The 23,158-nt window shown below is 36.9% G+C and overlaps 1 pseudogene; it reads left to right on the top strand.

The window, feature by feature from the left end:
- The window catches only part of LOC106995042 (MICOS complex subunit MIC26 pseudogene), a 34,682-nt pseudogene extending 13,692 nt beyond the window's left edge, over positions 1 to 20,990 (top strand).
- The last annotated feature ends 2,168 nt before the right edge of the window (positions 20,991 to 23,158 follow it).

Below are 23,158 nucleotides of genomic sequence, written 5' to 3'. Positions count from 1 at the left end.
AGTTAATGCAAGAAAAATATTTCTCACAATGATGCGCATTTATCAAGGGCTCAATAAATAGTAAGTGCATTGTACAATATAGAAAATCTGGAAAAGGTCTTTAAGGGAACAATCTATTTTCTTTTCATATAGATAAGAATGAGAAAGTATCTTTTAACTTTCTCACCACAACACTTTTTACAAATAAGCAAATGGTCCATTTGGCCAGGGAAATACTACTTTGCAGAAAATCTAAGCCAGGCATGGAAGATGACTAGGAAGATCAATTTTTCACCATATTAAGACAAGAAAAAATTTACTTTATGAAGGGAACAGCTTTGAAAATGTTAAAATTTCAAGTTCTTTCATTTTCTTTCCCCTCTACTCTTCAAAGTTACAAATGTTGAGACTCCTAAATGCTCTGTGAGTTGCAACATTTATGTTATTTCTGTTAAAAATTCTCTAGCTGAAAATCTTCTGGCTTAGAAACATGTTCAATATTCTTTGTGCACAACTGAGTATCAGGAAAAAAAAAAGCAAAAAGAGCTCAGGATTTCTAAACTGTATGTTGCAGAGGGCACGCACTGAGGTCAATTACTCTTTGCTAAAAGGGAGTCTCTTGGATATTCACTCAGAATCCATGTATTCCTGTCTTGCCACAATTGTGATAATGGTTGCTATTTGATATCTTGGTTTACAAAATACTTTTAGTATCAAATTAAAAATATCAGTTACCAGAGTGTTCTGGGTTGAGCTCGTATATATGCAAACCTATTCCCAAAGGCTGGGGGAGATGAGAGGCCAATGAAAGAGGCTGACAAATCCAGTTTTTCAGAAAGAAATAAAGGAATAGGGACTAACGAACAGAAATGATGCCTTGGGTGACTGTGAGACAGTGGATCCTCTATATTCACCATCCAGAAAATAGCCTTTAAGTAGCAAGCTTTTAGGATAAGCCAGGTGAAGCTGCTCATGTCTTCAGACTTTCTTGTCAAAGGATCATGAACATTTGGGTAGGTTAGAGAAGCATCTTTATGAGGTGTTATCTATGCTACAGGCACTGTTTAAAGACCTTCCTGCAGAACACCTATGGGAGGGTCAGACAGTGGTCATCACGGCAGTTTTGCTTCAAGGTGGCATTACTCTCACCATGCAACATGCTGTTTTCCTACACCTGAGTTAGGCACACTAAAAGATATTAAGAAATTTAAAGGAACAGGAAAAGAAAGAAGTAACAGACTAACACTAAAATTAATCAGAAGAATTTCAATGTGAGGAACATTGAGAAAACAAACACTTAGGAATCCAAACACCACCATTGTTCCCCAGGAAAGTAATTATCATGGTTTGAAACATTAACCTGGGTGATATCAGCAACATGACAGAAGAGTAGGCTCTGGACTCTCCCTCTAGCTACGGATACACTGAATAAACAGCTACACATGGATCAATACCTCTAAGAGAAATCCATAAACTAGTTGAGAGTCTCCTGCACACTTGGTAAATGAGAAAACTACTCCACATTGACATGGGTAGAAAATGGGTAAGACACACACTTTTGTCATAAATCTCATTCTCAGCACAGCACCATACAACTGGGAGGGAATCCCTAACTCCAAGCTTCTCCCTGAGGAGCAAAGAGTGTGTTGAGACTACACATCTAGCACTACAACTTCAGGGACTGGCTCCAAGCCCACTCACCTATCTCTGAATGAGGTTCAGCATTTACTAGTCTCCATGGACCACAAAGAAACAAGAGGTGGCTTTAAACAACTGCATAGAACTTTCCTTGCCTTTTCCTCCTAGCTCATCACTGAGCAAGCAGGCAATAAAGCTGAACTCTCAGCTTCTCCCTGGAAGAGGTTAGACCGCACATCCAATGTTCTGACTTTTCTAGCTGCTTCCAGAGGATCTGGCTTCTAACTTGCCTGTCTCTAGGAACTGACAGGACAAGAAATCACCAGTTTCCTTGAAATTGAATGGGTATGTGGATACTTCCTGTGGCCTAGAGATTGAACAGGCATGTGAGCATTTCCCTTGGCTCCTCCCTTCAGCTCATTCCATTGATAAAACCAAGGATGCAGCTTCTCACTATAAGGAACTGAGCTGCACATCATTCGCCCCAACTTTTCTAGCTGCTATCCAAGGACTGACCTCTAACTTGCCTGTCTCTGAGAACTGATAGGGCCCAGCATTTGTTAGGTTTGTGGGGGACAGAGAGCAAAGCAGTGGTTTGAAATTGCATATGATCTGAAGGAGAATGCAGGTATTTGCCACAATTCTTCTCCATGCTCACTACAAACAGATGATAAACTTCAACTCCTAGCTTCTCGCTGATGAAAGAAGGAATTGGGCCATGCATCTAGCACCTCAACTTTTCTGTCTGCTACTCAAGAAACTGGCTCTGTCTCACCTGTGTTGGTGCACTGATGGAACTTGGCATACTCTTGTTTACTGGGAGCTACTAAAAACAAAGGCAGTGGTTTGGACAAGCACCAAAGAAGGCAAGCACTTGGAAGAAGGCAAACAGAATCTCTGTCTGGGCTGATTGGCGAGGTTCATCTTCTGTACAAGGCAGTCTGTAAGGAGGGGCAAAGACAGATATTTTATCTAATGTGTAGAAACCAAAGATAGAATTAAGGAAACTAAAAAAATGGGAAAATATACTCCAAACAAAAAAAAAACAAGATAAATCTCCAGAAACCAATCCTAATAAAATGGAGATATGTAATCTATCCAACAAAGAATCAAAATAACTGTCATAAAGGTGCTCACTAAAGTCATAAGAGCAATGAATAAACAAACTGAGAATTTCAACAAAGAGATAGAAAAAACTTATTTAAAGTACCAAGCAGAAAGCAGAGCTGAAGACTATGATAACTTAATTAAAAATGCAGTAGAGGAGTTTAGCAGCACACTCAGAAGAGAGGATGAGTGAACTAAAAATCACCCAATCAGAGAAGCAAAAAGGAAATAAAAATGAAGAACAAAGAGTGGAGAAAAATAAAGAATAAATACAACTTAAAGGACTTATGGGACACTATAAATAGACTAATATACACATTATGAGAGTTCTATAAGGACAAGAGAAAGTAAAAGAAGCAGAAAGCTTAATAAAGAGTTAATGGTAAAAAACACTTCCCAAATCTGGAGATGGAAATAAACAAACAGATCCAGGAAGCCCAAAAGACAACAAATAAGATGAATCCAAAGAGACCCACATTGAGACACCTTATTATTAAACTGTCAAAAAATAAACACAAAAAGAATTTTGAAAGCAGCAACAGAAAAGTGACTAGTTTTATACAAGGGAATATCATTAGACTAGCATAGACTATTTCAGTAGAGAACTTGAAGGTTAGATGCGAATCAGATGAAGTATTCGAAGTGTTGAAAGCACTTTAAGCAAGTAGTATTTATCCCTGCAATGCAGTTAAACATACACTAATCAATCAACATGATACATCACATTAATAAAATAAAAGATGAAAGCCATATTATAACCTCAATGATATGGGGAGAAATGCTTAACAAAAATCAACATCCATTCATGATAAAAAGTTTTCAACTAAATAGGTATAAAAAGAACTTATCTCAACACACACACACACACAAAAGGCCATTTAGTGAAAAGTCTATATCTGGCACCACAATCAATGAAGTAAAGTAAAAGCTTTCTTTCTAAGATTCAGTAGAAGGCAAGGATGCCCACTCTTGTGACTTTTATTTAATATACTACTGGAAGTCCCAGCCAGAAATATTGGGTTAAAAAAACTAATAATAATAGACACCCAAATAATAAAGGAAGACCAAAAAGTCTGTGTTTGCAGACATCATGATTATATACGTAGAAAACTCTAAAGACTCTATTTTAAAAACTGTTGAAATAAATTCAGTAAAGTTGCAGGATATAAAATCAAAATACAAAAATGAGTAGCATTGTTTTTAACATCAACAGTGCACTATTTAAAAGGAAATCAAGAAAACAATTACATTTACAATAACATCAAAAGTAACAAAATACTTAAGGAATACATTTAGCCAAGGAGGTGAAAGACTTGCAAAATAAAAACTATAAAACATTGATGAAATAAACTGAAAAATAAATAAATAAATTGAAAGACATGCAGTATTTATGGATTAAAATTAATTTTGTTAAATGTCCACACTTACCAAAGCGATCTACAGATGCAATGCAATCTCTGTCAAAGTTCTGATGGTATTTTTCACAGAAATAGAAAAAAACAATCTGTTCTGGAAAAACTTTCAAACCATATTTTTCCTCTGCTCTCCTACCAACATAACAACAATCAACACAGAAAACTTCTGTGATCCCAAAATATATGAGGATTTCTCCTCACTAGCAAGTAAGCAATCAATTGTGCGGTGGATACCAGCACAATTCAATTATGACACTATCTGCCTAGAGATAATGTCAGACGCCACAGGTTCAGAGCTAAGTTCCCAGGACTCCCCATAATTGCTGCACTGCACCATCCTGACACCAGTCGTCAAGTCTGGGCCTCTGGAACTTCTGACAGACTGGCTTCAAGTTGAGGCTTCCATAACCCCCTTTTTGTGTATGATTAATTTGCTGGAGTGGCTTCTAGAACTCAGGGAAACACTTACTTACATTAACCAGTTTATTACAAAGGATACAAATGAAGAGATGGGTAGGGCGAGGTATGGAGGAAGGGGCACAAAGTTTCCATGCCCTCCCTAAGCATGCCAGTTTCCAGGAATATTCACGTGTTTAGCTGTCCACAACTCTCTGAACCATGTCCTTTGGGTCTTTTATGGAGATGTCATTGCTTGACCATGATTGAAGCATGGACAACCATGTCAAAATGTGATTGGACAAAAAGGGTACGATCTAAACCCAGCAAGGCCTGTCTGTACAGATTCTTCTTGGTCTCTCTGTTTAGCATTTCCTTTTCCAAAGTATGAGCAGGACATTTTCTGGAATAAGGGTCTTATGCCTCAAAATCAGATTAGAGTCTTACCTTAGGCAGGTGAAAGGAGGGAAGGATAAGGTCAGAGAGACAGAGAGAGAGAGAGAGAGATTCTATTTCCTGAGGTCTGCTCCTAAGGCTTAAAGCACCCAAACATTATAACAAAATATTGTAACAAAGGCAATGGGTGTTATAAGCCAGGAAACATGGACAAAAAACTGTATATATATATATATAAAATCACCTAATATCACACAGTATAAAATTCATATGGTACCACAAAAGACCACAGGTAGTCAAAGTAATCTTGAACAAGATTAACAAAGCTGGAGGCATCATACTTTTTTATTTCAAACTATATTATAAAGTTATAGTGATCGAAATAGTATGTATTGGCATACAAACAGACACAAAGACCAGCAGAACAGAGAGCCCAGAAATAAATCCATGCATATTTGATAAGTCTTTCACAAGGGCACCAAGAATACATAATAAGGAAAACACAACCTTTTCAATAAATGACGTTGAGAAAACAGGGTCTCAACATGCAGAAGAATTATATTGGATTTTTACATCACACTATACATAAAAAGCAACTCAAAATAGATCAAGGACTTAAATGTAAGACCTGAAACCATAAAACTCCTTAGAAGCTAACATAAGAGAAAACATAGAAAAACTTAAGAGAAAGATCCTTTCACATAAATCTTGGCAATGATTTTTTTGGATATGACACCAAAAACAGGTAACAAAAGCAAACAAACAATTGGGACTATATCAAACTAAAAATGTATACACAGCAAAGGAAATAATCAGAATGAAAAGGCAAGCTACAAATTGGGAGAAAATATTTGTAAAACATACATTTAATAAGGAGTTAATATCTAAAATATATAAGGAATTCATAGAACTCAAAAACACAAAAACACATAACCTTATTTAAAAATAAGCAAAGGATCTGAACAGATGTTTCTCAAAAGAAGACATACATATGACCAAAACGTATAAGAAAAAGTGCTCAACATCACTAATCATCAGGACATGTAAATCAAAATGACAATGAGATAACACATCACTCTTGTTAGAATGGCTATTATGAAAATGTCAAAATGTAAGTGTTGGTGAGTATGTAGAGAGAAAGGAATCCTTTTACACTGTTGGTGGGAGTGTAACTTGGTATGGCCATTACAGGGCTTTTTTAAAAAAATTAAAAATGGATCGAGCATATGATCCAGCAATGCCACTACTGAGTATATATCCAAAGGATATGAAATCATTTTCTCAAGCATGATGTCTGCAATCCTATGTTTATTGCAGCATTATTCACAATAGCCACGATAGGGAATCAACTTAAGTGTCCATTGACAGATGAATGAGTAAAGTGAGATCTATATATATGTTCACAGACAGTTCAGTCTTAAAAAATAAGGAAATCTCATTATTTGCTACAATATACAGAACATTATATTGAGTGCAATAAGCCAAACACACAAAGATAAATACTGTATGATCTCACTTATATGTAAGAGAAGTATACACTTTAGCATGAAACTAAAGGGAAGTATACAACAATACTAAGAACATCATTTTAAACACGTCTTTGGTAATTTTAAGACAAAACATCCTTTAGATTAGTTACTAGAAATGTCACTGACCAAAAGTAGGTGCTTCTAACTTTGATGTATAGTGCTGTCTACTTCTCCACAAAAACGTAAACTGAAAAAAAATAATTCCAAGTGTATCATGCATTGGTGGATGCTCACCTCTAAATTATACTCCTTGTGAGAATGAGAAATCACACTGTTAACTATTAGAAACAGGCTAGTCTTGATTTAAGACCCAAAGTGATTACAGTCAGACCAAGAAATTAGCTGTGATTTGGATTCCTTTTAAAATCATTTTAACCAAGAATAAAGGAAAAGTATGCAATTAAAAATCACCATTCACTGACATAAAACTTATATTTAACCTTTAATATATTCCAGACCCTCTGTACAAAATGATGTGCTTAACTTGAAGGAGATTATCCAACATGTTGGTGAACTGAATAGACTGGTTGCAACTATGGCTACAATTATTCCCCTATCCGTATACAGAACCCTTCGTAATGTGACTCTGTGGCTCCTCCCACCAAGAGGTAGGCTTTATTCCCCACCTTGAATCCGTGCTGTCCACGTGACTTGTTTTGACAAGTAGAATACAACATAGGTAACATTTTGCCCGTGACTTGTTTTGACAAGTAGAATGCAACATAGGTAACATTTTGCCGGTTCAGAGTCAGTGCATCAGCTCACTCTTGGAAACTTGTCTAGTCACTATAAATTGGCCTACCCTGCTGAATGACAAGAGGCATACGGCCAGTTTTCCCCATCACTGCAGCCAAGGGCCAGCCAAGTCTCTAAAGCAGAGCCACAGATGCATGAGTAAATCCAGCCAAGACCAAAAGACCAACTAGCTAAGCCCAGCTCAAATTGCCAAACTACAAAAGCAAAAGCTAATATATGGTTGCCATTTTAAGCAATTAACTTTGGGAGTGGATTTTTATACAAATAAAGTTAACTGGTACATTGAGTATCTTTCTCATAAAATTTATTTAAGAGTAAAGAGAAGAGCTCCCAGAACTGGGAGAATAGGGAAATATTTTTTCTATAAAACACAGCTTTTGGGCTGATCCTTGAAGGAACTAAAATTCAACAAATAATATTTACAAAGGAGTATTCCAAGCAAGTAGAACCATCCCATAGTTATCAACTCTGGGGGATATTAGAGGAATGTTTTATGGACACTGTTTAAAAGATGGAGAATATTACACTATAGGGTGAAAGCACTTTTAGCATAGGATTATTGTAAAAATAAACAAACCAAAATATGTTGAGCACCAGAACAGTATCTAGTATGTAGTAACTGTTAGCTATGTCTTATGTCTAGTTAAGAGTTTGATTTTTTGTTTACCTATCAGACTGTTTTGTGCCATGTGTGCCCATGCACACATGGGTATGTGTAGGAGGCAGCCAAGCACAGAAGGTAGAGAAAGAAATTTCTGGGAAAGGTGGAAGCATGAGCATAGAAGTGAAATATTTGGGCCATGCCTCTACATAGTGGCTTGTAGTTTTACAAAGAATTTTCAAACCGCTTTTTGCTCACTGTCTACAGCAAACTGAATAATTCAGCACATGCATATTTGTGACTTTTACATTTCAGGCACTGTGCTAATTAACACTTGAATAATGTAGGATCAACTATAGGTAATATTAAATTTATGGACCCCAAAAGTCTTGCATCTTACCAAGAGTTCCTCTTTAAATTTCCTAAATAAAATATTCAGCCCAATTCTAGTAAGTGTTCACCTTTGTGTATTAACATTGTCCCAATTTAAAATTATTCTTCTATTTTTATCATTTTTAATACACCGAATTAGTGTCTTTATTTCAGGTTCCCAATTTTTTTTAAAATAGGGAGAAACATTAACACCTAGTGAAATAAATTCTTAGCCAGATTACTCACTCCTAGGTTTTTTGCTTTGGAAGGTGAGTCACAAACCTACATTTGAAAGCAACTTTTTATAAACACAAATCTATAGATTAAACTGACAGGAGAATAATGTAGATTTGTTTGCATTTATAAAGTTTGCCTCCACACATTTCTTATGTCAGAGTTACTCCTTACTGTATCAATATATTGATGTTTCAAAATCTTCTTCTTGATTTTTATTATAGATTTAAGAAAGGGTTTGTCATCCATGGCACTATTGACATCTTAGATTGGATGAGGGGAAGAGGCTTTCTATAGGATGTTTAGCATCATCTCTGAAATCTGGTATGGGAATTTTGCTTCATTCATTTATTTGTTTGATTTAGAATATTGTTGAAATAGTATGGAATAATCCAAGAGTCTAAGTGACCTCTAACAATCACAGCTGGCAATAACTAAATTCATGAAATTACAAAGTATAGCAATGACTTTCAAACTGTAAAACATAAGACCAAACTGTCTTTAGAATGATCAATTTGTACCAAAACAGCAGGAAGTGTATTTCCCTTCTAAAGAAACAGATATATTTCATTAATTATCATGTTAAGAGAAAAAAGGCCCTATTTGTTTAGCAAACAATAGACAGAAACTACATGTTTTTATCAAGGATTTTCTTCTTTTCCTTGCAAAATACTCATTCAACTCCACTGAGTTTTTAATGTGCAGCATTTCATGTGCAATAAAACCATTATGTTAATATAACAGATGTCTTTCAAACTGTCAAACATTAATTACAATTAACCAGAGTGTTTTTAAAATACGATTAAATTGTGACTTATTTTGAATTATGGTTCAACAAGCTAATGTTCTTTTCTCAAAGACTACATATTGACTGATCATGGTAAATAGTGATTGCAAGATAGATTTTTTAAACACTATACTCAGAAAATAATGTGATATTTTGTGCACTATCTTTGAAATGCTTCTCAGTCCTTTGCATATAGTGCAATAGATGTTTACTATATTTAGAGCAAAAACATGTCTGTATTAAGCAGAGGCTGAAAAATGCCAATTTAAAAATTCTTATCAAGAAGCAAGGGTTCTAAAACCACTTAGCAATCTTGGATATGTTTGCAATAATTTATTTTTGGTAATATTTAGTGTCTGCAGAAAAGGAGATTGCAATCTTTAATTTTTAGATTCTTCTAGCAAAGCCTCAAAATAGTAAGTAGACATTGATCTGGGTAGATCAATGTTTGTCTTGTAAATGTTAAAATCCCTAAAATGCACTTGCATAATGCATGTCAATTTGACTTGTAAACTTTTGACTAATATTACTAATTTGTATTATAATTTAAACTGATATTGAACTTAAACATATTAAATCTATATAATAAAACAGGTATTCCCTAACTTAGATATTATTTGATACCTGCTGACCATATATATTCCATTACTATAAAATAGTAGAAGTTAAAATTATGTGGTACCCTTAAAACATCACTAACTCTAAAACCAAATTTAGTCTCAAATTCCTGTCATATCACTTACTATGGATGTGAACATGAGCAACTCATTTGACATTTACTTTCTAACTTTCTCACCTATAAAACAAGACAATTGGCTGGGCGCAGTGGCTCACACCTGTAATCCCAGCACTTTGGGAGGCTTAGGCAGGTGGATCACGAGGTCAGGAGACCAAGACCATCCTGGCTAACACGGTGAAACCCTGTCTCTACTAAAATACAAAAAATTAGCCAGGTGTGGTGGCAGGTGCCTGTAGTCCCAGCTACTTGAGAGGCTGAGACAGGAGAATGCCTTGAACCTGGGAGGCGGAGCTTGCAGTGAGCCAAGATTGTGCCACTGCACTCCAGCCTGGGCGACAGAGAGAAAGTCCGTCTCAAAAAAAAGAAAAAACAAGACAACTGAAATAAATTCTACCTCCCACTTTGTTGTTTTATTTTGTTGTGTATTTTTCTCAGGCCCATTCTGGCACTTGGTAAACGTTGGATGAATATCAGCTCCATTAAATTTCCATATGGGGAGTTCCAAAATTTGACGTGTGACATATTAGAAAATTCTTAATGTATTTCTGGTATTTGTAGTTGAGAGATCAAATAATTCTAATGAAAATAATATTTTCATTAGAAAACACCGTACATAAGAAATTCTGTGATGAACAGAATAACAAGTTCCCCATGATGTCCAAGTCCTAATCCCACAAACCTGTGAATACATTACCTTACATGACAAAATAAACTTTGCAGATGTGATGATAGTTAAGAGCATTTTATTTAGGGCTTATTTTTCAAACTATACAAATAATAAAATGAAAGTTATACCTCTGACATTAACTTCCAAAATGGATGAATCAGCCCTGTACCATTTCTCTATTAAAATAATTTCAGACTTCCTTTCTGCTAAAATCGTTTTGGTGGAACATATCAGATTATTGTTTGTTTCTCTAAAAGTAGGGAACCAAAGCAATCAACCTCAACCTCTTTCAAAGTCATCAATATTACCTAAAATTTTTTTTTCAAAATCCAATTCCAACACTTCTAATAAGTCTCATAATAACTCTGGTTTCCTCTTAATACTTATAGTATTAAGTATTGTATTGTACTGAATATCCTATAAAGTACTTACTATTCATCCTATAGTATTATATATTATCTGGTAGACTTTAAACTCCTCAACTGTTACATAAAATTTGTTGAAAAAAACATATACATAGGTATAACATTTATTTAATCCCACTACATGCAGGCACTGTTCTTTTCAGAAAAGAGTAGAAATGCTTAACAATCAGAAGATCCTTGTAAAGAAAACTCTGTTTGTTTAAAAAGATTATTATAATCTGATTAAAAATTTTAGCAAAGTTACACACTATACATAATGTATGAGTAAGACCTTCAGCAGGAAAGAAGATCCAGCCCAAGAAACAACATATAGGGGGAATACACACATGTACGTGAACAGAGTTAAGGGATACTGAGGCACCCAAAGACTAGCAACAGTAGTAATGCATTATCATCCCTAACACAAAAAGAGCAAGAAGACATTTATGCGCCCAAAAAACATACTTAAGAAAGCTCAACATCACTGATCATTAGAGAAATACAAATCAAAACCACAACGAGATACCATCTCACACCAGGCTGAATGGCAATTATTTAAAAGTCAGGAAACAACAGATGCTGGTGAGGTTGGGGAGAAATAGGAATGCTTTTACATTGTTGGCAGGAATGTAAATTAGTCTGACCACTGTGGAAGACAGTGTGACAATTCCTCAAAGACCTAGAACCAGAAATACCATTTGACCCAGCAATTCCATTACTTAGTATATACCCAAGGAAATATAAATAATTCTATTACAAAGATGCATGCATGCATATGCTCCTTGCAGAACTATTCACAATAACAAAGACATGAAATCAACCCAAATGCCCATTGATGATAGATTGGATAAAGAAAATGTGGTATATATACACCATGGAATACTGTGCAGCCATAAAAAGGAATGAGATCATGTCTTTCTCAGGGACATGGATGGAGCTGAAAGCCATTATCTTTAGCAAACTAACACAGGAACAGAAAACCACATACCACATGTTCTCACTTATAAGTGGGAGCTGAACATGAGGATACATAGACACAGGGAGGGGAACAACACACACACTGAGGCCTGTTGATTGGGGGACGGGGGGGAGGGAGAGCATCAGCATAAGTAGTTAATGCATGTGGGATTTAACACCTAGGTGATGGGTTGATAGGTGCAGCAAACCACCACAGCACACGTTTACCTACGTAATGAATCTGCACATCCTGCACATCCTGTACATGTATCCCAGAACTTAAAATAAAATTAAATTTAAAAAATAATAAAAACAAAAAAGACATTACAAAAAAAGTAAGAAAAAATAGAGAGTTACTGGAGCACAATGTGAACTGCAGCCATGGAGGAAAGGCTGTGTAACAGGAAAGGGGCCATGGAAGGACACAGCCATGCCAGGAACAAAGCTTAAAATAGGTAGAGCACAGGAAGGAATGGCCTCCTCTTCCACTGACTCCTGCATCCCACAACTTGTGATTTTTTTCTGGGTGCCATAGTCTTAGCCCAAACAAATGATATAAAGCAAGAGTAGGGAAATGGGGGAAGCACTTGGAATCAGACTTCTGAGCACTGGGGCAGGAAAAAGTCTGGACCATGAATCTGAGTACATAGAGGTAGGGTTGTGCAAAGGCAGGATAAGAAGCATACATACTCAGTGTAGAAAAACAGGTATGCCGGTTATATTTGAATAGAAGGGAAGGGAGATCTACAGGGAAAAGGTTAATTGGAAAGACAGCAAAGGCATTCCAAGTAGAGACAATTGCACAAACATGTGAGAAGACCTTGGAATAACAAGAAGGTCAGTGTGCCTCCAAAGAGTAGGTATTGGCTGGAGGAGTCTGGGAAAGTATCTGTAATCTATACCATGTTACCTCTAGTGCCTGAGCCACAAATGTGAGCAGATATTCACTGACTAGTGTTGGGTGAATGAATGACCAAATGAATTAACTGAAGTTTCTTTTATGCTGATTTTTACGCAAATCAAGAACGGCAGATGCAGTATTTCTGATCATCATACCATAGTTCTAGTACATGCTCTCTTGTGAAATATGTTCTAATAATTCAACTTCAATGGATTCCAATTGTTTTTCCCATTAGCTTTTTGTTGTAGTTTGTAATGAATAATACACTCTGGCCTTGAAATGTTGAGTACAATTTCATACCAAGATATGCATATGCTTTTCTGTAATATTTTACATTTCAAAGGAAATTGAAAATTTGTAGTAATTACTATTACTACTTTTATTTAATTAAAATGAAGTTCAGAAATATAGTACCAGATAAGATAAAAATAGAACACAAAATATAATGTTAATGATTATTAGAAATAAAATAAAAATTGAAAAAAATGAATATACAATCTCACAATATTTTTTCATTTCAATACCTCTGAAGTCTGTTGGTACTAATTAATAACCTAATGTCTTAAAGTTCATGAAAAAAATAAGATCTATAGGCTACATGAATTAAACCACCTTAGGAGAAACTGATATATGTCAATACCCAGTATAAACCTTACGTTTATCAGCTCAGGCAGATGTCATTGTATTACATCATCATCACAACATTTCTTGAGTTTTTCTAATGCTCTTATTTCTATGACAAAGACATTGTATGGGCTATTTCATTTAGATATCATAATAATCCAGTGAAGTAGGGACATTTATCCCCACTTTACAGATGAGAAAACTGCTTCAAAAAGTTTGAGTAGTTTGCATTAAAATAGATTAAACCATAGTGTCAGAGGCATTAGAAGCAGACTGACTCCTATTTTGAGTGGAAGCTGGGTAAAATGAGGCTGAGACCTACTGGGCTGCATTCCCAAGACATTAGGCATTCTTAGTCACAGGATAAGATACAGGTCACAAAGACTCCTCTGATAAAGCAGGATGCAATAAAGAAGGCTGCAGAAATCCCCCAAAACCAAGATGGCGACGAAAGTGACCTCTGGCCATGCTCACTGCACACTAATTATTGTGTATTATACCTATTTATAATGCATTAGCATGCCAAAAGACACCCACCAGTGCCATGACAGTTTACAAGTGCCATGGCTACTACGTCCAGAAGTTACCCTTACATGGTCTAAATGGAAGGCAAATCCTTAGTTCTGGGAAATCCTCATTCCCTTTCCCAGAAAACTCATGAAATAATCCACCTCTTGTTTAGCATATGATGAAATAACCATAAACATAGCCAACCAGCCTTCAGGGCTGCTCTGCTTATGGAGTTGCCATTCTTTTGTTTCTTTACTTACTTAATAAACTTGCTTTCACTTTACTCTGGACTCACCCCAAAATTCTTTCTTCCATGAAATCCAAGAACTCTCTCCCTCATGAGGTCTGAAGCAGGACCCTTTTCTGGTAACTATAGGGCTGGTATTCAGACTGAGATCTGACTTCACAGTCCACACCCCGAATCATTATGCTTTCCTGAATATGTGGCATACTTTTTAAAACTAGAAGTTCTACACCTATTTTTGTATGCACATAATCCAACTAATCTTGAGAATCTGGTTGAAGTGGCCTGTTCCCTGAAATCACTGCCCATTGCCTCAGTCAGAAGTGATTGTTCCCCACATTTTGAGGCAGGAGGTAGGTGAGACTTGATTGGGGACTAGGTTGGAGACTGGCAGAAACTGGAAAGAGGAACTGAAAGTACCTTTTCATAAGACATGCCCACCAGCACCATGACAGTTTGCCATTGCCATGGCAACACCTGGAAGTTATTGCCTACTTTCTAGCTTTTTCTGAATAACCAGCCCCTTAATTAACATGTCCATAAAAGGGGGTATAAATATGACTGCCTATGGAGTAACCTTGCTCTGCAGGAGCTCACAGAACTGTAACACTGCTGCCCACCTCAATAAAGCTGTTTTTTTAACCACCAGTTTGCTCTTGAATTTCTTCCTGAGTGAAGCCAAGAACCTTCGCTGCTTCACTTTGAGTTGCTAAGAGTTGCGATTTGAGTATAACAAATATTTGTTTTGAACATACCACGATGGAAGCACTGCTTTTCAAAACTTTTTTTGATTTTTAAAACAATATATAAGTAAAAATAAAATCAGTATACAGCTTATTGAATTTTCACAAAGAAAACATAGCACTGTAACTAGCATCCAGAACAAGAAACAGAATGTTACCAAAATCTCAGAAATCTCCTGTTGCTCCTTTTTTAAAAAATCATATTCCTTCTTCCATTCCCAAAGGTAACTGTTACTCTGATTTCCAAGAACATAGACTAGTTTGGGGCAGATATTATTTTAAGTACTTTACATGCAACTTACTCAATACTGTTGAGTCCTATGCACAGAGATAATCTATCTATACTTCTGTATGGTTCATGTGGCAAATAATACCTTATGCCTTGTTTTCTCATTAGTTGTGGCTATACCTATTTATTCCAGATAGACAATAAATTCCCAAAAGATAGGGTTTATATCTAGTCCATTATATCTTGTTTAACATTCAGTGTAGTGTGGGGCCTATCCACTTAATAAATATTTGCTGATTGACTAAATGAAGGAATAAATAAAATGAAACAAATAAATGTTTATTTAAAATGCTATGCAATGACACTCTAGAACCTCGGCAATACTAAAGCAATTTCCCCTCACAGCTGAAAGCACTGCTTTTTATTTCTCATTGCCACCAAAGAACACATTCCGTAAGCCCCAAGTCACTCAGTGTTTTCCAATAATTGCGTATTTTCCATTAAATATAGTCATGTAAGCAGTAAAAATCTGTGCAGAACATGTAATGTTGTCTGATGGGATTTGGAAGATAAGAATTTTTCCTTAATATAAATCGTCACTACTCAGGCAGCATCTTTCAGCCTCAGATTACAAAATACTTAACTGTTTTATTCGCTTTTTTCCTCTGCTGACACTTCTTATTGTTATAAGCAAGATGACTTTGATAAATCCCTCTCTACCACTTTCTCAGAAGTAGCAATTCTGTTAGTTGTTAAAATACATTTCTCCCCAGTACTTACAAAGTAATATTTTCATTACTATAAAATATTAAGCAAGACAGGCAACATCAGTAAATGTCAAGGCTAATCCTTCAGAGTTACTACTGGTTAAGATTTTAGAGGTCGATGAGCTGAGCTCACCTCTTCACCCAGAGAGGTGAAGTGAGTTGACTAATACTACCAGCTTGCTGAAAGAATTGCACACCTGGGAGCTCTGTCATGTTCATTCCACTACTCCACTAGAAAGGACTATCTTCTCCTTTCTAGTTGAAGGCCAGGTGATAAATCACCTCTCTTGATCTTGCCCTGAGATCCTTGTTCATTTCTTCTTAACTTAACCAGGGCAAGAGGGGTCCCTCTGCTTCAAATATTGCCCTCCTTTTCTTTGCTCTGCCTCTCACCAAAAGGGTATCAATAGCCCACACATTCTGGGCCATGCAGTACTAAAACAGAAGTCAGAAATGGATTGCAATTAAGATGAATGTTTACTTATCTTACCCTATGAGAGTCATGGAGCCTATGCTTCTATCAAATGAAAGGTCCAATTTTTGTCTCAGATTCCACTTGAAAGTTATTCATTGCACAAACCAAACAATGCAGTTTTGACCATTAGTGATAGCAAACACTGAAGATTTTTTGCAAATAGTAACAAAGACATGGATTTGAATTTTGGCAAGCTTCATGCGATAGCCCGAATAGATGTTTTAATCCCACCCCCAAAGATGTTTTAATCCTAGTCTCAGAACCAATGAATATTTTACCACACATGATAAAAGGTACTTTGCATATGTGATTGATTTAAGGATCTTGGGATGGAGAGATTAACCTGGGTTATGCTCATGGGCCCATTGTAATCGGGGGCAGGGGGAGGATTAGAGTCAGAAAAAAGTGATGTGTTGGGCAAAGAAAGACAAAGATTGGAAGATACTATGCTGCTGGAAGAAAGTCGGGGCCATAAATTAACAAATGCAGGAAGCTTATGGAAGGTAGAGAAGGCAAGGGAATGAATTCTCTCTTGAGACCACAGAAATAGCACAGCCCTGCTAACCCATTTTAGATTTCTGACCTCTAGAGCTGCAAGAGTGACAAATCTGGGTTGTTTAAAGCCACTACATTTGTGATGATTTTTTACAGCAGCAATGCAAAATAATGTATACACTTCATGTTAAAAACTATGGGACAAAAGACTCGGATGTACAGACTGAGGATCAAAAGAGATGAAGAGAAACCTGGAATAACAGAGAAAAACAATTTAATAGCTAAAATAGGTTAAGAATGTACATTAACTATTTAGAAGGAAAAGAAATGGAAAAATATTGGAATTCACTTCTTTATCCTTTATAGTATTTGAACATAATGCTCAATTGTATGGAATAGTAAAATTCTATGTTGTTTCTTCTGTACAGATTGGTTTGGTTCATTTCAAACTAAATAAACATTTACATCTTCATATAAAATCTTGTATTGAAGAACTCCTGCCAGATTTACTATAGATTAATGCATGTCCTCAACTGATTTTTGTAAAATTATAATTGTAAGTGGAAGATTTACATTATGCTAACAGGCAGATGTGTGTGTATTTGTATGTGTGTGTGTTGAATCACCATCTGGTTCTATATTTAAAAAGTTACTATTAACAAGAGTAAATAAAGCCCCTTGAACAAAATTTAAATTTCAATGTCATATATTCTCCTACATGAAATTATTTTAGTCAGCTAAATTTTAAAGTTTCCAGAATGTCACACTGAGGCCTGTTACACAGACAACTTTGTACAGAGTTGGAAAAGGCAAAACCAGAAAAAGAGAAGAAGCATGTGGTAAGCTAAATAATGACCCCCAAAATGTATCCACATCCTACCATCTGGAACCTGTGAATGTCACCCTACATGGCAGAAAAGGATGTTGTGGATTTGATTACATTAAAGATCTTAGAATGGGGGGATTATCTTGGATAATCCAAGTGGGCCTTCAGTGTAATCCACATGTGTCTTCACGAGAAGGAGGTTTGACACAGAAGGAGAAGGAAATGTAGCTGCAGAGACAGAGATTAGATGTACATGGCCACAAGCCAAGAAAGGCTGGCAGCCACCAGAAGCTGGTAGAGGCAAGAAGCAGATTATCATTTAGAGCTTCCGGAGGGAGTGTAACTCTACTGATACCCTGATTTCAGCTTAGTGATATCGATTTCAGATATTAGATCTCTAGAACTTGGAGAGAACAATTGTTTTAAGCCACCAAATTTGTGATAATTTGTTATAACAGTCATGGGAAACATACAGATTTTGGTACCTAAAAACTACGTATCTAAAACCTGGAACAAATATCTAAAATGTTATATTTAACTAAATACCTAAAAACTGTCTTTAAAAATCTTGTAACAAATACCTAAAAATGTGAACATGGCCTTGGAATTGAGTAATAGGTAGAGGCTCAAAAAATGTTGAGGCACTAGAAAGGAAAAGCCTATACTGCTTTAAACAGACTCTTGGTAGAAAAACGTGTATTATAGGCCCTGTTGATGAGGGCTCAGGAGTAAGTTAAGAGAATAGGAGAGAAAGTCTCTATTATCTTAAAGTAGATGTATATTACCAACAACAGAATGTTGGTAGAAATATGCACATTAAAGGCTTTGCTGTTGAGGGCTCAGAAAAAAATAAGGAACTCGATCTGGGGAGCTGGAGGAGAAGAGACCCTTATAATATAGAAAGAGAAAGCCTAGCTGAATTCTGTCCTACAATTACGTGGAAGCACAACTTGTAAGCAAATAACTTGGCCGTTTTTCTGAACATTTTAGGCAACATGTTGAAAGTACAGTCAGATTTCTTCTTGCTGCTTATAATAAAATGCAAGAGGAGGGAGATAAATTGAGGAGGACTATCAAACAAAAACCAGGATTTCATGATTTGGGAAATTCTCTGCTTATTCATTTTGCAAAAGAAGCTAAAACTAGATTTATTCTTAGGAAAATGTGTTCTGAAGAGAAAGTCAAGGGTGTGGTTAAACAACTATTACTCAGTGTCTCAAAAAGACCAAAAGGTGAGTGTATGCTCTCACCCGGAGAGTTCTTTGAGGAGATTAAGCATGTGACTCATGGATCCATTGAGCATCTCAGCAGAATCCAGGAATATAGATGAGAATACATAGGAAGGATCTTAAAAACCAAGCAAACAATACTTACTGGGTTCCTCCTAAGTTTTATTCTTCAAGTCAGTAGTTTTAATATACATTATTTTATATATTTTAAAAAACTGGGCCGGGTGAGGTGGCTCATGCCTGTAATCCCAGCACCTTGGGAGGCCAAGGTGGGAAGATCACCTAAGGTCAGGAGTTCGAGACCAGCCTGACCAACATGGAGAAACCTCATCTCTAGTAAAAATACAAAATTAGCCGGGTGTGGTGTCACCTACCTGTAATCCCCGCTACTCAGGAGGCTGAGGCAAGATAATCACTTGAACCCGGAAGGCGGAGGTTGCGGTGAGTTGAGATGGTGCCATTGCACTCCAGCCTGGGCGAAAAGAGCAAAACTCCATCTCAAAAAAAAAAAAAAAAAAAAAAAAAAAAAAAAAAAAAAAACCTGATACCACCTTTATGAGTGAAGTATAATCATTCCCATTTTACATGTACAATATATTAGTTACAGTTTCACATGTACAATATATCAGATTTGTTTTTGATTGCAAGCAACAGAGACCACGGCAATTAACTTAAAAATGGGTGTTAGTGGAAGGTTCGTAGGCAGCTCATAGAACTGAAGGAGAACGTAAACAATCAGATACTGGAAAGAGAATACAAACATTGCAAAATTCGGACATTGGAATTTTGGAGGTGTAGTAACCAGGACAAATGGATAGCGCTTTGGGGATGACTACCAGAATACATCAGTTCTAAACCTTTTCCATACTTGTGTCACTTCGCTCAGGACTTCATTTCCCTGTACGGAGAGACTGGTGAACTTAGCTTGTGGAAACAATTAACGTTGTGTGCCAGAGGAGGGCAGGATACCTGAATTGAAAGTCCCGTCAAGACCACTGCACTCCAGCCTGGGCGACAGACCGAGACTCCGTCTCAAAAAAAAACCAAAACAAAAAAAAAGAAAGTCCCGTCAAGAGCACAGGCAGGAGTGACTGAACTAAGTCTTCGCGGCACCGAGTTTGCCCTACTGCCGTCACCCGCACCACGGCTTGCTTGCTGTTAGGGAAATCAAGGCCCTACCGGGCCTCCGTAGCCACCTCTCTGTTGTGGGCGTGGCCGAGGCTGGGGTGACCGACCCTTCCGGAGCCACAGTTGCCAGCGACACGTTAGACGTAATTCAGAGGGGTCCGTGAGGCCAGCCAGCCTGAGCTTGTTCACCTTCAAAGTCTGTGCAGCACCGAAAAAAGACTCACCTCCCAAAAATTCCGTGAAGATTGACGAGCTTTCACTCTACTCAGTTCCCGAGGGTGAATCGCAGTGTGTGGAGGAGTCGAGGAACCCGCTTGAAGAAAGCATCTCAGCTCCGACATTTATTGCGAGCCATACACAAGCTGGTGTCAGGACACGTACTCCCAAAGTAAGCCCAAGATGCAAAGTTTAGTTCAATGGGGGTTAGACAGCTATGACTGTCTCCAAAATGCACCTCCTGGATTTTTTCCGAGACTTGGTGTTAGTGGTTTTGCTGACCTTATTGAACTCCTTTTGGCTAGAGGTTCAAAAATAAAGAAGCTAGCGTATCCGCCTGGTTTCGTGGGATTAGCTGCCTCCCTGTATTATCCACAACAAACTATCGTGTTGGCCCAGGTCAGTGGGGAGAGATTATATGACTGGGGTTTAAGATTTGTGGAAGGAGAACTTTCAAAAGCCAGGAAACGTGAAGAATTCACCTGGAACTAAGTAGAAAACTCCATGCTTTGCCCATCTTAATCAGTTGTAGGTAAACATTGGAAACTCCATAGAGTAAATCAGTATTTCTACAGAAAAATGGCAGAGAAGTCAGTATTGAATGTATTAAATTGGCTTTCTTCTTCAGGAAATACTAGACCAGACCTCTGTTATTTTGGGTGGTACCATCCTACAAGCAAACTAATCTGAAATCCTCTCACCTAGAGATCATGTACAGACCTTAGAACTCCTCGTTCTCATGTTGTTCATGTTGCTATTTACGTACATAATTAAAACCCAAATTAAAATAATAATAATAAAAAGCACAGGCAATTCAGGATTTCTGTAGTTCTCAAAGAATAAAGTGAGGTGCTGAAGGAGGGTGGAATAGCTGCTGAACAGACTAAAAACACACATAGGGTAAATGAATATTCTCTACAATGATGCCCAGAGTTGTCCAGTGACTTGCCCAAAACCCCTATCAAGAGAGTGGCTTAGCCCTTACTCAGACCACTCAATTTAAATTAAAGAGTTCATGTGTGTATAATACACATGCTAACCTTCTCCTATGGGATTTCAGTCCTCCCGTACACATGATGAGGGAATTGGGCATATGTGACCTTTCAGGGTTCTTGTAACTTTCAGCATTCTCCTCAAATGAACTAGCCTGTTGCTTTGAGGCACTGAATGGCTGTTTCTATCATTGACAACAGATATACTCACTTCATTCTTATTTACATAGACAGAAGCTGTGTAGTGACAAGGTCTCTTCAAGGCTGGAATACTTCCTTAATAATATGAACAAAATAGCATCTGGTATCAATCTTGTCCCACTGACTTGACTGTAGTGATTTAAAGCTTTCATTCTTTGAATTCAAAATCTAATTTTTAATGCACTTTCTGTCAGCTGTCTTCATAGATTCTAAATGAGTTTCTGTCATCCTGACAGAGTCCCAGATAAATTGAAACTTAACTAGGGAAAAAAATAAGTGTTAAAAAATGATTTGTTATGAATAGAATAAATGTGATATATATTTTGGTTATTTTCTCCCTAAATTGTCATTGGCTTCTCTCTATTAGTGAGCTGATGGGCATGTGTGATGATCAACTGCTTCTGTAATTTACTGCCTGACAATAGTTTGTAGGCAAATTGCCAGACTGACTTTGAACCCATTACACATTATTTCTTTTCAAGTAAACTGACCTGAAGAAAAGACTCAAATAAAATTATTTTTTCAGCATAATGTAAAATTACTGAGTAGTCCAGCTATTATTTCCTCCAGGTGTTCACTTTAATTGGATGTGTAATCATTTTACATGAAGAAATGCCATTATGATGGCCAAAGGTGGGTGAGAAGGCAATATTGTGGTTCTCTTTCACTGGTATGGAACCAGGAGACAAGAACATTAAGCCAAGGAGAGAGCAGGATGAGGAAAAAGAAAAAGGGGAGAACAGAGAGGAAGAGAGATTAGGCATGTGGCATTTTATGAGGTTCAACCAGCATACAAAAGTCTAACTACCCAAAGCGTTCTGTATTAATACCCCGAAGTGCCTGGTTCTCTCAAAATGCATATAACCATCCAAACTTGTAAGGCAATGTACTACTTAAATGTAATGTTACTTCCCTCCTCAGAGTCTCAAAATACAATTTAAGCATGAAGAGCTTTATTTATAAATTAGGACCTGAGGTTTCCTGAGGACAAGTGATTTAATCCATGTCACACAGCTGGTTGATGGCAGACACTACATTAGGACCAGGTCTCTGCCTCCTCAACCCAATGTAATATCCATATCACCTCATTGTGTTTACACCAGAGATCCTTAATTAACTTCCACCAGATGTTAATTACATTCTTCTTTTCTTGAAACTTTCCTGAGACAGTTTTTGTTGTTGCTTTTGAGAATGTTCTGCACCAAGTAACACTAATTTCTGAAAACAGCCTTGAATTCAACCGATGTTGAATTGAGGCCACCCTACCTTGCTGGTTAACAAGATGGGACCCTGGTACAATCTTAACTAAAGAAAATTCCTCAGTTTCTCGAGAAGCGTCATGTGGGCACCCTCGGCTTGGATCATCTGAGTTCTAATATTTCATTTGTTATTTGTTTTTGAGCAACACACTTAAAGTATTTAGACTTCATGTCATTAACTCTATTCTCTTAAGAAATGAGCTAATTCATGGGAAAACACATGTAAGATGTTAATGTTAATAAGACGACATTTCTCCAAAGGGAGGGCCAATATGTACTTCAAATACTCTTTGTGATGACTGAGCATTGTGCAGGAATGGAAAGTGTCTGCTGCAGAATATC

The sequence above is a fragment of the Macaca mulatta genome, chromosome 20 (genome assembly GCF_049350105.2).
Source record: "Macaca mulatta isolate MMU2019108-1 chromosome 20, T2T-MMU8v2.0, whole genome shotgun sequence".
NCBI lineage: Eukaryota > Metazoa > Chordata > Mammalia > Primates > Cercopithecidae > Macaca > Macaca mulatta.
Note: the sequence above shows the minus strand (reverse complement) of the source record. Positions and strands in the feature narration are given on the sequence as shown.